Genomic DNA, 16,444 nt, shown 5'->3' on the forward strand with positions numbered 1-16,444 from the left:
TTTGTTTATTTGCGTTCTGTCTGTTATTGTGAGATTTACTGCCACTTTGGTCGTGTATTTAATGGCTTAGTCATTTAAAGGACTATCTGAAATATATGCGCCTTTAAAAGCGTCGGTCAATTCAGTAATCTCGTTTGTGTATGAATTTCTGGATTTGGATTTCTTTACAAGTGATTAATTTTTGCTGTTAAGAGATCTACCGATTCAGCTTAAACGTTGTTGACAATTTTTTGACTACTTCATCAAACGTCGTTTCAGACTTTAGGGTATTTTCCGATTGACCTTCTAGTTTATATCTTATAATTATAAAGCCTAATTTTTTCAAAGAGAGCTTTTATAATATTAAAGTGTTTTTCTATGGTGCCCTCTGATGTGTTTGTATCCTGGGAGAGGCACTTGATTGATTTGTGGAGATGGTCTTTAATATCGAGAGTTTCATTTATGATAAGTTGCAGATCGGTCAACGGTCCCATGTGAAACTTGTCGAGATCATTAGATCGACTCTTATGCTTTTTCTTGATGCTGCCCTTATGTATGGAGTACACTGTTAGTATAAATTGACTAACGAGTATTGTTACAATTACGAAAATTAAAATCCTAATTGTACCTAGATTATTTTGAGGATCCCATAAATCCATTTCTTTTATAAATTAAAAACAAAATGGATAGGTGAGACTCAGAAACGATCTTTATTGAAACACTTATGATTATTCATACAGATATGATTAAAGTTTGGTTACTGTTCAATGAAAGACGTTAGTATTTTTTGAATTAATTAATTGTTTATTTATTTATATATAATTAGGCACTAGCACATAAACCAGTGACTCAAGGTTGTCGCAACCAACACATAAATTGGGTGAACTTCGGAGTGAGATTATAAAGGTAGAGATGGGGGCCAAAGACACAGCGATGCACACCCGATATAGCTACAATTGGCAACTGATCTTACTAAGAATAATGCATATCTTTTATGGTAAAAATAAAGAGCTCACCAGTGCATAGTTTGATATAGTGTTAGGTCACCAAAATATGTCTTTATTGATAATAGCTAACTATATCAGCTTAATTAACTAGTTCTTTATTGTTAACTGCTGACCTTATCAGATCTACTTATAAATGATGGGCCAACGATGTCTACATATAATCGGGTTACATACTAATCTTGACATACATTTTCATTTGTTATATATTATGATTGTCTTATTGTTATCTTATTGTATACAGTCTAAACACCAACATACTCCCGGCCGTTGAACACCTGTTCAACGTTATCCAACGTTAACAGAAAAACTAGCTAGGGGATTGGGGTAGCTGCAGCAGGAGTCGGTATAGGATTGACGATCCTCACGGTTGTCTGCTCTGGACCATTGTGCCTTAGGGGTTGGGAGCATCTCTTTATTCCGTATACCATCACGAGAACCAATGGTATTGTTAGGGGTCTTCTGGTAACTTCCAGTTTTGCTTAGTTTCCAGTTTTCCTTGAATGTTGCTTAGTTCGTCGTAGTTTAGCTGGATCTTCGTGAATTGTGTTGTTGTTCGTGCTGCTTTTTTTGGGCCAATGCTGATGTTGACAAATCGGACATATGACAATTTCAATGTGTCTGACATAGCTATACGGTGACCTGTTATTCGGATAGCAGAACTCCTTGCTGTAGACGTCGGGTCTAGGGTTAACAATCCAGTTTTCTTGATAGTGACACCTTGTATATTATCGTCACAGGTCACTGCGAGTTCAATTGGTCTGGTGGTGACAAAAATCCACTGATTTTTGTGATACATGTCGTATCACACGAATGACCTGTTTGTGTGTTGTATCTGACAAGTTGATGATTTTGTGTTTTTGAGTAGCTGGAACTCGCAGTTGCTATTAGCCGTAAACGTTGTTGTTTATCAAAATAAATATATTGCTCGTTGTTGAGCTGATGGCATTGTTCCAAATCTGCTCTTGAAAGCCCAATGTATTGATTCTGTTCTTTGTTGACAGCAATAATGGGAATTTCAATGCTCATGAGTACAATCCCATGAGTTCCATTTGCTGAAATGGGTAACAGGTTATACAGTTGCACTGCCTGCGTTGCCAGCAATGAAAACGTGACTTTAAATATCACATGATTGTTTGCGATTGGGCTTATTTTACTGACGGGCATCTGTAAGTACTCGAAAAATTTGCCTGTACGATTAAACAATAATCAAATAATAATGGTCCATATAGATATAATTTTGAACTAGACTCGTGTCATTTAATGTCCGAATCAGCCTTGCAAAAATGTCGGAACTGGCAGTCGCATAGCAGAAAATGTGGAGGAAGTTGGCCACGGAGTATGGCCAATGATAATGTCTGTGAGCTGACAGCTCATAAACAAAATACCATATATTACTGCTAATAGACAACGATTATTGGGACAAGATCTTACTGGGTAGAATTAGATAGCAGCATTAGTTGGTTATTCCAGGTTCCACCTAAAACTAATGCCAGAGTCCAATGCGGTAACGAACAGCAGGAAGTGTGGCTATACCAGGAATTTCGAGCCTCAGATCAGGCTGCACAGTAAAAGCAAACATAGAAAACCATTCAGCGGAATTGGAGAAAATAGCAAGCCAGTTACAATCATGAAAGGAAAGAAAGCAGTGACTTTAACTGATATCTTCGTTATTTCCAATGCTAAGATTGTAGGACATTTTTTCGCAAACATTAGCCTTTTTAGATAAAACTTTCTTCAACTTTGATGGCTACAGGTAAGGAAAGAGTTACCAAAAAAAAATGCAAGGGTATAAAAACTGTGACTAAGTCAAAGTTAGCTTCTTTTTATATCCTTGCAGAGGATATTATAAAATTGGTCAGATGTTTGTAACGCACAGAAGGATACGTTCCCGACCCCATAATGTATATACATTCTTGATCGGCATGAGAAGCTGAGTTGATATAGCCATGTCCTTCTGTCCGTCCGTCCGTCGGTGCGTATGCGTTTTACTCAGCCATCTTTGGAGCTATCGCGATGAAATTTTTGGGTCTTTTTATTACCCGGGTGAGAAAAAGTATGAAAACTGTCAGGATCGGACATTTTCATAAAAATTGGAATATCCCCATGATATTTACTACTATGATAGAATTAGATATAAAACCCCATATCCCAATTTGAATCTGATTGGATAAATAGAACACAAGTTACAGTCAATATAAATCGACTCTTCTCCCAGCGCTTCTTAATGGCGGCAGCGCTGCTTGCTGTCTACTACGTCATACGTCATCAACAGAGCACATGCATACAAACACACACACGCAACGCTACATGAACTGTATGTGTATGCGTGCGTTGATTTGCTTAGGGAATGATGGAAGAAGAAGAAAAAATTTTAGTAAAATGGGTAATAATGTTTTGTTTGTGTATTGATGAATTGAGTAAAAATGTTATTCCCAAGGACTGCAAGGGTTTAAAAACCTCGGCATAGCCGATGTTAGCTTCTTTGATATTTTTTTAATTAGCATTGTCGAAGGAAGGGTTGAGAACCTGTGAGGCTTTAAGAATTGATATGTCTGATTTTACATTATAGGAAACAGCTAAGATTTAGCTTGCTTATTGTGAATATTTAAACGTTAATTATGTGATTCTGGTTTCTTAAAAATTCTGAGGTGTATTGGTGTTTTCCACCCCTGATAGGGCTCGAACGCCTCTGGTATTGGTATTTTGTTTATTTGCGTTCTGTCTGTTATTGTGACATTTACTGCCACTTTGGTCGTGTATTTAATGGCTTAGTCATTTAAAGGACTATCTGAAATATATGCGCCTTTAAAAGCGTCGGTCAATTCAGTAATCTCGTTTGTGTATGAATTTCTGGATTTGGATTTCTTTACAAGTGATTAATTTTTGCTGTTAAGAGATCTACCGATTCAGCTTAAACGTTGTTGACAATTTTTTGACTACTTCATCAAACGTCGTTTCAGACTTTAGGGTATTTTCCGATTGACCTTCTAGTTTATATCTTATAATTATAAAGCCTAATTTTTTCTAAGAGAGCTTTTATAATATTAAAGTGTTTTTCTATGGTGCCCTCTGATGTGTTTGTATCCTGGGAGAGGCATTTGATTGATTTGTGGAGATGGTCTTTAATATCGAGAGTTTCATTTATGATAAGTTGCAGATCGGTCAACGGTCCCATGTGAAACTTGTCGAGATCATTAGATCGACTCTTATGCTTTTTCTTGATGCTGCCCTTATGTATGGAGTACACTGTTAGTATAAATTGACTAACGAGTATTGTTACAATTACGAAAATTAAAATCCTAATTGTACCTAGATTATTTTGAGGATCCCATGACGCAATATGTATCTGAGTATGTATATGAGCACATTTGCCTTTAGGTCTACAATTTTGCTATCCTCAGACCCCGTAATAATTGCAAAGTGATATTTATAGTTATAAATCCATTTCTTTTATAAATAAAAAACAAAATGGATAGGTGAGACTCAGAAACGATCTTTATTGAAACACTTATGATTATTCATACAGATATGATTAAAGTTTGGTTACTGTTCAATGAAAGACGTTAGTATTTTTTGAATTAATTAATTGTTTATTTATTTATATATAATTAGGCACTAGCACATAAACCAGTGACTCAAGGTTGTCGCAACCAACACATAAATTGGGTGAACTTCGGAGTGAGATTATAAAGGTAGAGATGGGGGCCAAAGACACAGCGATGCACACCCGATATAGCTACAATTGGCAACTGATCTTACTAAGAATAATGCATATCTTTTATGGTAAAAATAAAGAGCTCACCAGTGCATAGTTTGATATAGTGTTAGGTCACCAAAATATGTCTTTATTGATAATAGCTAACTATATCAGCGTAATTAACTAGTTCTTTATTGTTAACTGCTGACCTTATCAGATCTACTTATAAATGATGGGCCAACGATGTCTACATATAATCGGGTTACATACTAATCTTGACATACATTTTCATTTGTTCTATATTATGATTGTCTTATTGTTATCTTATTGTATACAGTCTAAACACCAACATACTCCCGGCCGTTGAACACCTGTTCAACGTTATCCAACGTTAACAGAAAAACTAGCTAGGGGATTAGGGTAGCTGCAGCAGGAGTCGGTATAGGATTGACGATCCTCACGGTTGTCTGCTCTGGACCATTGTGCCTTAGGGGTTGGGAGCATCTCTTTATTCCGTATACCATCACGAGAACCAATGGTATTGTTAGAGGTCTTCTGGTAACTTCCAGTTTTGCTTAGTTTCCAGTTTTCCTTGAATGTTGCTTAGTTCGTCGTAGCTTAGCTGGATCTTTGTGAATTGTGTTGTTGTTCGTGCTGCTTTTTTTGGGCCAATGCTGATGTTGACAAATCGGACATATGACAATTTCAATGTGTCTGACATAGCTATACGGTGACCTGTTATTCGGATAGCAGAACTCCTTGCTGTAGACGTCGGGTCTAGGGTTAACAATCCAGTTTTCTTGATAGTGACACCTTGTATATTATCGTCACAGGTCACTGCGAGTTCAATTGGTCTGGTGGTGACAAAAATCCACTGATTTTTGTGATACATGTCGTATCACACGAATGACCTGTTTGTGTGTTGTATCTGACAAGTTGATGATTTTGTGTTTTTGAGTAGCTGGAACTCGCAGTTGCTATTAGCCGTAAACGTTGTTGTTTATCAAAACAAATATATTGCTCGTTGTTGAGCTGATGGCATTGTTCCAAATCTGCTCTTGAAAGCCCAATGTATTGATTCTGTTCTTTGTTGACAGCAATAATGGGAATTTCAATGCTCATGAGTACAATCCCATGAGTTCCATTTGCTGAAATGGGTAACAGGTTATACAGTTGCACTGCCTGCGTTGCCAGCAATGAAAACGTGACTTTAAATATCACATGATTGTTTGCGATTGGGCTTATTTTACTGACGGGCATCTGTAATTACTCGGAAAATTTCGGTTTGAATTCGTTGCAAATTCCCTGCAGTCACTGTCATCTGAGTAGTTAGCGTGATATACCATTGCAATGCTTTTACCGCATTGTCCTGGACCTTGGTTATGTCGTTCATTTGTTGTTTCATTAGTTTCATCTGATTTTCAATTGTGGCTTCGTCTCGCTTAATGATATTTATCGCTGAGTCAATTACAGATGTCTGGTTTCGCAGCAAATTCAACTTATTGAATTATAGTCTTCATTTGATATAACCTTTCGTATCGTGCCTGACATCTCTGTTGCATACTTGCAGTCCAGCATACCAAACAAGCCGTTCGCAATGTTCCCAATTATATCTAATGGTGATCGTTGTTGGCGTTCTATGTGAAGGAGATCGTTTCCGTAGCTCTGCATTGCGGTGCAAGCCTCTGGAACCTTCATTAAGACGCATATTTTTCCAACTTTTACTACTCCGTCTGAAAATCTGAAAATCGGCCCAATATGGTTCAAGTTTGTATGTAAGTAAGTCGTTGCACTATTTCCCATTGTTCTGAAATCGGTCGTTGTATTACTGGCTGTGCATTTGGTTGGGCAACTAATGGTTCTCCGATTAAAAAATGGCCTGTGGTTAAAGCTGTCCAGTCGTTGGGATCGTCTGAGTTTGGAGTTAACGGACGAGAGTTCAGCACTGCTTCAACATTGGCAATGATGGTAGACAGTTGTTCAAACGTTAACTTTGCTGTCGATACGTTTTTTAACAGTAAATGCTTAGCGGACTTTACCGCAGCTTCCCAAAATCCTCCGAAATGTGGAGACCGTGGTTGTTTGGTTGCAAAATTCCTTGATAGTACCTGCTGCCTTTTCTAAGTGTATTGTATCGGTCAGCTCCTTTAGTTGATCGTTAGCTCCAACAAAGTTTGTTGCATTATCGCAGTATAATGTCTTGCACCTTCCTCTGCGCGCAATGTAAGCTTTGTCGGGACGTTTTCCTCGAACTTTATGATGGATCCAGAATGGTCCACAATAGTCTATTCCGGCGTTGAGAAAGGGTCTATTCTGAGATGCTCAGGTTAGTCGCCCATGACTTGTTTAAGGAACTGAGGCCGGTTCTTGGTGCATGCTGCTCAGCCCTGGATCACACTTCGGATCATCGGTTTTACCTTAATGATGTGGTACTGTTGCCGAGCTATCTCGCTTAGTGCCTCATGTCCACAATGAAGATTTTCTTCATGAAGTTTCTGTAGTATCATTTTTACCACCGGATCATTGTACGGCAAGAGATATGGATTCCTTGTTTCCGTTGATACTGGTGCTTCTTGTAGCCGAGTTGCTACTCGTATGATTGAATGTTCATCTAGAGTTAGTGGCAATGTTGCCACCGTGCTTTTGCAATACAGCGGTTCGTTAAGTGTCGTAATTCATATGCAAAACCTGTTTCTTAAATTTGCTTGATGTTTTTTCTTCGTGCTTGGTCCTCGACACCTCGAGACAGAACAACAGCTGCGTTAAGCGCTGATGACACATGACGCCATTGCCTTGGATTTGATACTGGAGACCTTGTCATCAAAAAGATGCCTTGGAATTTTCATGTGGTTTGATGCCTGTACATCCTCTCTGTAGGCTACCCATTGCTTCTCCAAATACGGCGGCAGGTCATCATCCATCTCAATTCGTTCGGTAGCAACATGTTGAAGAAACATTTTCGCTCTTAACACTACCGGTGCGAACAGCCCTAGAGGATCGAAGATTTGACTTCAGTAGCACCACTCATCTGGTTATTCCTTTTGTATGCTTTTGAGCACTTCCACATAATTGATCTTTTTTGGGTGCCCATATGATTCCCAATGTTTTCACACTTGTTTGTTCCAGTGTGTCACCGAGATTGATGTCAGCAATCGTATCTTCCTTTGGAATTTCCTTTAGAATTTGACTGCTATTTGAACACCATTTTCGTAAGTTGAAACCCTTAGGCCTCAGGATTTCTAGAAGCTCTTGTCTTATTCTGGTAAACTGTCTGCTCCTGTGAGGCAAAGTCATTTTTTAATGCAAATGCTCCAGACGACAATTTTTCCATGTTTTTCGGTGCCAAATACACTTCGTCGCTAAATATGGGGCTGATGTGGTTCCATAAGTCACCTGGATCCTCTCTCCACAATCATCTGATTGAATTGATTGGCAGGGTTTGTCCAAACTTGACTTGGGAATTTGTTCTGCCATAACCTGCTTCATATGTCCAAGCTGTTCATATTCTGACGTACTCCTTTTTTATGTCAGGGCTCATTCGCCGCTCTAACGACATGAATCTTATTATGGCTACTTCCCGAGATTCTCCAAAAGATGAAGCCTCTTCAGCAAATGGAAGCTTTACAATTAGTCGATTGCAGCCGTGTGCAGGTTATAGAGGAAGAATTTTTCACAATTCTCTTCCTCCGGACTCCTGTACTTTTTCATTGGCTCTAGTGTGTCTAGCATGTGCTTGCGGCTGACGTTGCCATATTAATTCTGCCAGCAACAAACCAGCCAAACTCTGAATTTTGTAATGTTGGACGGTTTCGATTGCCCCGTCTTCTTTCTGGTAGCAGTATAGCATAGTGATCATCAGCTCCTAACAGCATATAAATTTTTCCTGATTTATTAAATGTTGGGTCCGCTAATTGAATGTTATCTGGTAATGTGACTTTCTGCGGTAATTGTTCTATTATGTGTGGCAATACAAATTCCTCAACTAGCATTGCGAACTTGTTGTATCTTGACCTTACAACCAAGCTTACCTATGAGTCTCGTTTATTTTTAACGATATCTTCTTTACCAGTCTCTCTGTGACGAGATTTAATTGTGAGCTGCTATCCAGGAGTGCTTGAAATTCTCCACTCCTTTCATTGATCCCATTTACCACTTACCCGTTTGCCAACAGGGTGTATTTTCTGCCAATTCCATACGCAGAAGCTGCAGAAGCAGAGGTAGCAGCTTGGTTGCCTGTTTCTAAACGCAACATTGTGTTATGTTTTTTACCGCATTTATAGCATCCCCTCCAAGAGCAATTTTTTGCAATGAGGTCCGCTTAAAGCAATTGACACACAATTTGTATCTCTGCACCCAATTAAGCCACTCTGCTACAGATTTGAACTTAAACTTTTCACATTGAAAGAGTTTGTGCTTTGCCTTTTCGCAGAAAGCACACAATGTACTGTTTGTCCCAGATGCTGTTGCGCATGTCTTGCTTGGGTTAAGTTTTTCAATGCTGCGATTTTCCCAATCGCTTCTAATGTTAGGAAGCGCTGTTCGAAGAATGATTGGAAATCCCTTACTTCCTGCAGATCACTCGTGTTGGAAAGAGATTGCTCATATAGTGCGTGGTTGAATCTATCCAATTTTCTTGTCATATGAATAATTATGACAGCATCTGATGATTCCATATTAACGCCTTCATTTTTTAAGGCTTGCAATGATTCAAAAATGTTATCATGCAAATTCTTTATAGAAGCTGCGTCATTTCCCACATTTGGGTGATCAAATAGCTTTGTAGGTATGGCTGTAACTGGCACTCGTTTATTTTTAAATCGTTCCTGCAATATTGACCAAGCAGTGTTGTAATTGGCTTCTGTTAATTCCAGGTGCCAATCTCTCTGCTTCTCCAGAAAGGTTTGAATTTAAGTACCTCATTTACTCTGTTGTGGATACACTTGACTCTTGAACCACCTTTTTATAGATGTCATGAAATTGTTGCCATTTCAGATAATCCACATCAAATTTTGGAATGGGAATTTTGGGTAGCATTGTATTTTCTGTGGCCACAAACGTACTTATATTATATCCGGCTTCGGCTGGATTTTCAGCTAGACGCAGTTTGCTTGCGAATCAGTGATTTGCCCCTTCTCTCGTTGGCGAGCTAGCCTCTTTAGTTGTATCTTTGTCCAATTGCCCTTCCAAATTCATTATCGGTTTAATTAATAATAATTTCAACATCCGAATTTTATTTTCATTTCGCGAATTCTTGCTGTCGCTTTTGTTTAAATTTAAATAAAATCAAAACTTACAACAATACATGCATTAGCGGTGTTGTTGGTTTGCTTATCTCTTTTGCGTTTGTGTCTTTACCGTTTTAACTAACTCTCGCGCTCTTGCGTACAAATTGTTGTTGCATGTGTTCAATTTGACGCGCTCTCCCGCTCTTTCCTATTCTTGATTGATTTGCGCTCTCGTCTTTTGCCTACGCGCTCTGTGATACGTGTTTTTGTTTTTTGTGCTTTCATCTCTTTTTATTCTCTAGTTGTGAAGGCTTACTCTGCACATTAACCCTTGTGTCAGAACTAGTCAGTATATTCTTATACACAGATTTTTTACCTTTAGAATTTTTATTTTTAGTATTTCCAGAATTCGAGAAAGCGATGCGCTCTTTCATGAGGCGGACTAGAGATAGTTTTGACACTTTAAGGGCAGGTTTTAATAAACTCCAAGCGGAGTTTACTGCGGTGGAGACTCAGTTCAGAAGTTTATCGCTTATGAATGAGTCCTCGAAACGTAAAAGAACCAGTCCTTGGGGTGTTTCTGTATCTGTAGATCCGCCAGCGTCTCTTATCGTCCCTGACCGGTCTCATGCACCGTCAACTCCTAATGTACAGCAATTGATATCGTTTAAGAGCCCGATTATGAATGCTATTAGTAAGGAATGATCTCTTAAAAACGATGCCTATTGTAGTGTCCGATGTGTCCGGGCAATTACCCATTCCAATGTAAATTGCCGATAGTTCTAAAAGTATCGAGGGCCCCGTTAACAAGTTGACTGCTGCAGTGGGTAACTTGTCCAACGTTATTGCTGCGGCTGACGCTTCGGGACCGCGGCCTCTCGTTGGCATACCACCAAAGAAACATACATATATTTGTTTCTAGGCTAGACCCTGTTGTCACATCTGATGATGTAATAGCCTATATTCGGAAGAGAGTTAACGTCTCGAATATTGCGTTGGAGAAGTTTAAATTTTCTTATTCTCGGGACATTTCGTCCTTTAAAATTAGTGTTTCTGCCAATATCTTCGACATGTAGATATTTTTTCTTTTGAACATAACATTCTAGCTTTTACAGGGACGTGGCTAAAAGCTGACATTGCTGATGCATCGGTTTTTTCCACAAACTTTTCTATTTTCAGACGTGACCGGATTTCTCGCATAGGCGGTGGCGTTCTGATAGCTGTTGATGCTGCTTTATCATCTGAAATGATTCAATTTTCTAGTACCCAGGAGATTGAGTTTGTCGGTGTTAAAGTAAATTTTAAATCTTTTAATGCTTTCATTACTTGTTCCTACATTCCACCATTGTCAGACATGGTGGTATATTTAAATCATTTAGAGGCAATTCAGTTTGTCTCCTCTTTAGTTTCCAGTCAAGACATGCTCATAGTTGTAGGTGATTTTAATTTACCCGCTTTAGCATGGTCACTAACAGATGAATCTACCACGTTGCTGCCCTCTTTATCACATGACTTTATTGATGGCCTTCTAGGCTTATCTTTATTCCAAGTCAATCCTGTCTTAAATTCTAATAGAAAATTGTTAGATCTAATTTTTCTCTTGGATTTTTCTTATTGTGAGGTTTCTAGGATCGACTCATTTGTTCTTCCAGAAGACCAATTTCATCCTTCATTAAATTTAAAAATTGATTTGCCCTTGCTTTCACTATTACTTGGTTCAAATGAGTTACCTCTAATTAGGTGCTTTCGTAAGACTGACTTTGCCAGCCTTAATGAAAACATTGCTACTACCGATTGGTCTTATCTGTACAATTGTAGAGATATGAACTCAGCTGTTCGTTTTTTTTATGATACTCTGAATTCACTCTTTGATATTTGTGTGCCTCTTGGTAGGCTGGATCGGCTTAACAAACCTCCCTGGTTCTCTCGAGAGTTATCCAATTTAAAAAATGTGAAGACTCGATATTATAAGAAGTTTCAAAAAACTCGTCGTTCATCAGATTATGCTCTGTATACAGTCGCTCGTTCAAAATTCATGATGCTTAATACATAATGCTATAAGAATTATCTTCAGAGGTGTAAGCTTCAGTTTTCTTCTGACCCTAAACAATTTTATAATTTTGTTAATTTGAAACGTCTGTGCACCCATCATTTTTGTCTTTTCAAAATAAAAAAGCGAGCACTTCCATTGAGAAATCTTCGACCGTCATCGACAATAGTCGGCCTTTGTCATTCAAATATGCAAAGGAGTCCTCGGAATTAATCAAATCAACTGTTGGCGACATAAAAAATCAAATAAGCCAACTGAAACCTGCTGTTTTCCAAACCAAGAGTGGAAAAACATTTACGGTTAAGTTTGATTTTTTCCTGACAATGAGTGATGGAAAAGTGTTAAAAGAAATTACAAACACTTACCCAACGTTAAGGTGTCCAATTTGCAAAAAGACTCAAAAAGAAGTTCAGGACTTGCAGAATAAAGTTTATGGATTTTATTTTGAAGCTAGCTTACACACTTCCTCGGCCAGGAGAAACAAAAACGGATAAAACATCTCGTGAGGATATTCAGAGCAGGAAGGAGATTATACAAGCTGAATTCTCTCGAAAGCTGGGACTGAAAGTTGACTGCCCAAAGTACGGATACGGAAACATGAATGATGGAAATACTTCAAAGAGATTTTTTGAAAATGATGAAATGACATCTTTTATAACAGGTGTCAAGAGATCATTAAAAGGTTGGCTGTTATCTTGAATGTTATAAATTGCAAGGAAATGGTAAATGGTGAAAAATTTTTCGAATATACTTCAAGGACTGCTCAACTTTTGACTGAATTGTATCCGCAAAAAAAACTTACCCCAACGGTACACAGGATTTTGGCTCACGGAAAGGATTTAATAGAATTTCAGTGTTTACCAATTGGAGAGTTATCCGAAGAAGCACAGGAATGTAAAAACAAGAACTACAAAAGGTTCAGATATACTAATACATTAAAAACTTCTCGTCTTAGACAAAATGAAGACCTTTTTAATATGGCAGCAGCCTCTTCGGACCCACTTATTGCATCACAGAGACAGGTGCGATCACGAAAGGATTTGGAAAATAGCAACTATAGTCCCGAAATGTTGAGTTTATTAGATATTGATGTAAATATTGAAAATTATTTTGAAGAAAATCAGCCATCAATAGCAAATTTTCAAAATTAACATAAAAAAAAATTTCAAAAAAAAAAATATTTTTTGTTGTAATTATGTTAAAAAATTAAATTAAAACATTAAAAATCAAAGAAGCTAACATCGGCTATGCCGAAGTTTGTATACTCTTGCAGTCCTTGGTAATAATAATTTTACATGTTCACGCCACCGGGTAAACAGCAGAGAGTGAGGGGTAGGGTTTTTCCCAAAACCGAATTCGGTCATACTGAGGAGGGTGACGAAGGGTTCTCCTGTAAATCGCTATATTCATTCTGGATCGAGTTTTTCATCCGAACACCCGTTCTATTTCCTGATTATTTTACTTTACGATTTGTCACTTTTTCAAACCGAACCATTTCGTGTGTGTGTCGGTATACCTTGTGAATTCAATAAATCATCATTAATTAAAACGAAGTTTTTCGCGCGTTTTTAATCATTCTACTCACGTACGAGACCCTGAAGATATTGGCACCCGCCAACCATTTGAGACTTAGTCGGGTCCTTCCGCCCCTCCACAAACATTGGTCCTTCGAGCCGGATATCCTTCCGCTATTCCAGCTTGCATCGGCGGAATTCCTGATAAGTACAACATTTCTTATTAAAAATCTCATTCACATTATATTCCATTACAAACTTATAAAAGTGTGAGGTTTCCCGCTCTTCCATAGCGACCTACACACTTTTGTATACTTGTATGTACATACCTGACCTGTTCCAAGGGTTACATGGTATTTTCCGATCATTTTTGTGTTTATGAAGTGCATTTTTTTTCCATTCTTCGAAATTCTGATTGTCCAAAAGTCCAACTGCATAGCAATACATACATATGTATGTACATATATACACACATATACATTCCTACATGTAAAAACAGCTGTTTTCTAACCTGCAAGTAGAGGTGCTTAATAATCGAGAATTTATAAAGTACCACTTACCTTTACTTAAAGTGTACAGCACACTCCACGGGCTGATCATTAGTCCATCGGCATAAATTATTTATGTCAAATAATTTTTACATCCATACATACATATGTGTGTACATACATAGGTACATACACATGTAATACTTTTGCCGCGGTAAGCACACATTTACACACATACATACATATGTCCACATACAATTTGAATTCACCCACACAACATTAATTGAAGCCACTCCGATCGGCTTTCCGCAATTTAATAATTCGAAACCTACATAATTAAAGTAGGAAATCGTAATCCTCGTTAAACAATTTACAATTAATTAAACTCACAAAACATAAACAACGGCAGAACAGCTGACTCTCGATCAGTGCTGACACTCAAGTCTCATCAGTGCTGACACTTGAGCCAAGCCGTGACTCGGTCACGACATCCATTTTTTCCTTCGTGATTTTCTTATTGTGCAAACATATTTCAATCGACTGATTGAATTTAATTCGCAATATATTTTCGAAAGAAAAATAAGTACAACTTTATTTATATGGAATTAATATTTTGGCTTGTCTTGGTGCCGAAGTTTGTATACTCTTGCAGTCCTTGGTAATAATAATTTTACATGTTCACGCCACCGGGTAAACAGCAGAGAGTGAGGGGTAGGGTTTTTCCCAAAACCGAATTCGGTCATACTGAGGAGGGTGACGAAGGGTTCTCCTGTAAATCGCTATATTCATTCTGGATCGAGTTTTTCATCCGAACACCCGTTCTATTTCCTGATTATTTTACTTTACGATTTGTCACTTTTTCAAACCGAACCATTTCGTGTGTGTGTCGGTATACCTTGTGAATTCAATAAATCATCATTAATTAAAACGAAGTTTTTCGCGCGTTTTTAATCATTCTACTCACGTACGAGACCCTGAAGATATTGGCACCCGCCAACCATTTAAGGCTTAGTCGGGTCCTTCCGCCCCTCCACAAACATTACATGTTCAAAATTTTTTTTCTGTAACTCAATTCATTAATATACAAACAAAACAATTTTACTCTCATATTATCACATATGCTAATTTCATAGCATACTCGATTTTTATGAAAATGTTTCTTCTAGTTCTTCTAGAGCTATATGATATAGTGGTCCGATCCTTATGGTTTTCATACTTTATTTTTGCCGGGTAATAAAAACACCCGAAAAAAATTTCAGCCCGATAGCTCTGAAGACGGCTGAGTAAAACGCGTACGCACAGACGGACGGACAGACGGATATGGCTATATCAATTCAGCTCACGCTGATCAAGAATATATATACTTTATGGGGTCGGAAACGTCTTCTTCTGTGCGTTACAAACATCTGATCAATTTTATAATACCCTCTGCAAGGGTATTAAAAATGTTACATAGTCCTTTAAAACAATGAAAAATTTGTGATTGAAAAAAAACCGGGTTTCGCTCCATTTTTAAAGGAAAAACATGCTTTGAAATATTTACTGACCTTGAATATTCATTTTAAAGCTTAAGGTATTCTTTATCATATGCTTTTTAAATTTTTAAAATCGCTTTATTGGTTTAGAAGATATGATTTTTGCAATGTAAAATGCCAAAAGGCCCCACTGTTTGTCGTTTCGAATGTAAAGTACTTTATTTTTTGAGCATAAATATTCCTTGATAAATTCCTTATCAAACTCATTGGCCATTTCTACTTATGATATTTCTATCTTCGTTTTGTGAAAATAGTGAGTAACGTTGATTTTATTTTGGTTGCATGTAGTAAACTGGCTATAAGGTTTTCGTTATCCTTTTGAGCACTATGTACTGTAGCTCTAGAACTACTTATTTCTTCAGCTAAAAGATTTTCATCTATTTTTTTTTATGGAGAGGGCGTCTGCCACATAATTTTTTTTCCTGTTAAGTAATTTATTTTGTAATCAAATTCGTTCAATTTTATTTTCCATCTGTGTAGTTTCATGTTAGGTTCATTAAGATTGTCCAACCAGACAAGGGGTTTATGATCACTTAGGATTTCAAAATGTCTACCGAAGAGGCATGGATATTTGCATATTTGCTTGCCCATATGATAGATAGTAGTTACTTTTCTATGGCTGAATAATTAAGTTCATGTTCGTTAAGTGTTCTACTACCATCAAAAACTTACACTCGTTGCAGAGGACGGACGTGTTTTTTTTGCGCTTATCAAATTTTATTTTTATCTCGCGATTATATACATTTCTATAACTTTTAATCTCATTATCGGCCTAATAATAATTTCTGCATCCGAATTTTATTTTCATTTCGCGAATTCTTGCAGTCGCTTTTGTTTAAACTTTAAAGATACTTAAAATATGGATGTGATGCTTGCCGTGAGGTCGAGAATGAGATGCGCTCTTTCATGAGGCGGACTAGAGATAGTTTTGATACTTTAAAGGCAGGTT

General features: G+C 37.6%; 1 long non-coding RNA gene across 1 annotated transcript; it reads right to left on the minus strand.

Annotated features, from left to right (window-relative positions):
* Window positions 1-14,525: 14,525 nt before the first annotated feature.
* LOC137580210 (uncharacterized) lies at window positions 14,526-14,986 on the minus strand. The gene is made up of 2 exons (XR_011032971.1): window positions 14,925-14,986; window positions 14,526-14,855 (listed from the first exon to the last, which is right to left on the minus strand). It is a non-coding gene; the product is annotated as an uncharacterized lncRNA (long non-coding RNA).
* Between the last annotated feature and the right edge of the window lie 1,458 nt (window positions 14,987-16,444).

The sequence above is a fragment of the Drosophila tropicalis genome, unplaced genomic scaffold (genome assembly GCF_018151085.1).
Source record: "Drosophila tropicalis isolate 14030-0801.00 unplaced genomic scaffold, ASM1815108v1 contig_830, whole genome shotgun sequence".
Classification (NCBI taxonomy): domain Eukaryota; kingdom Metazoa; phylum Arthropoda; class Insecta; order Diptera; family Drosophilidae; genus Drosophila; species Drosophila tropicalis.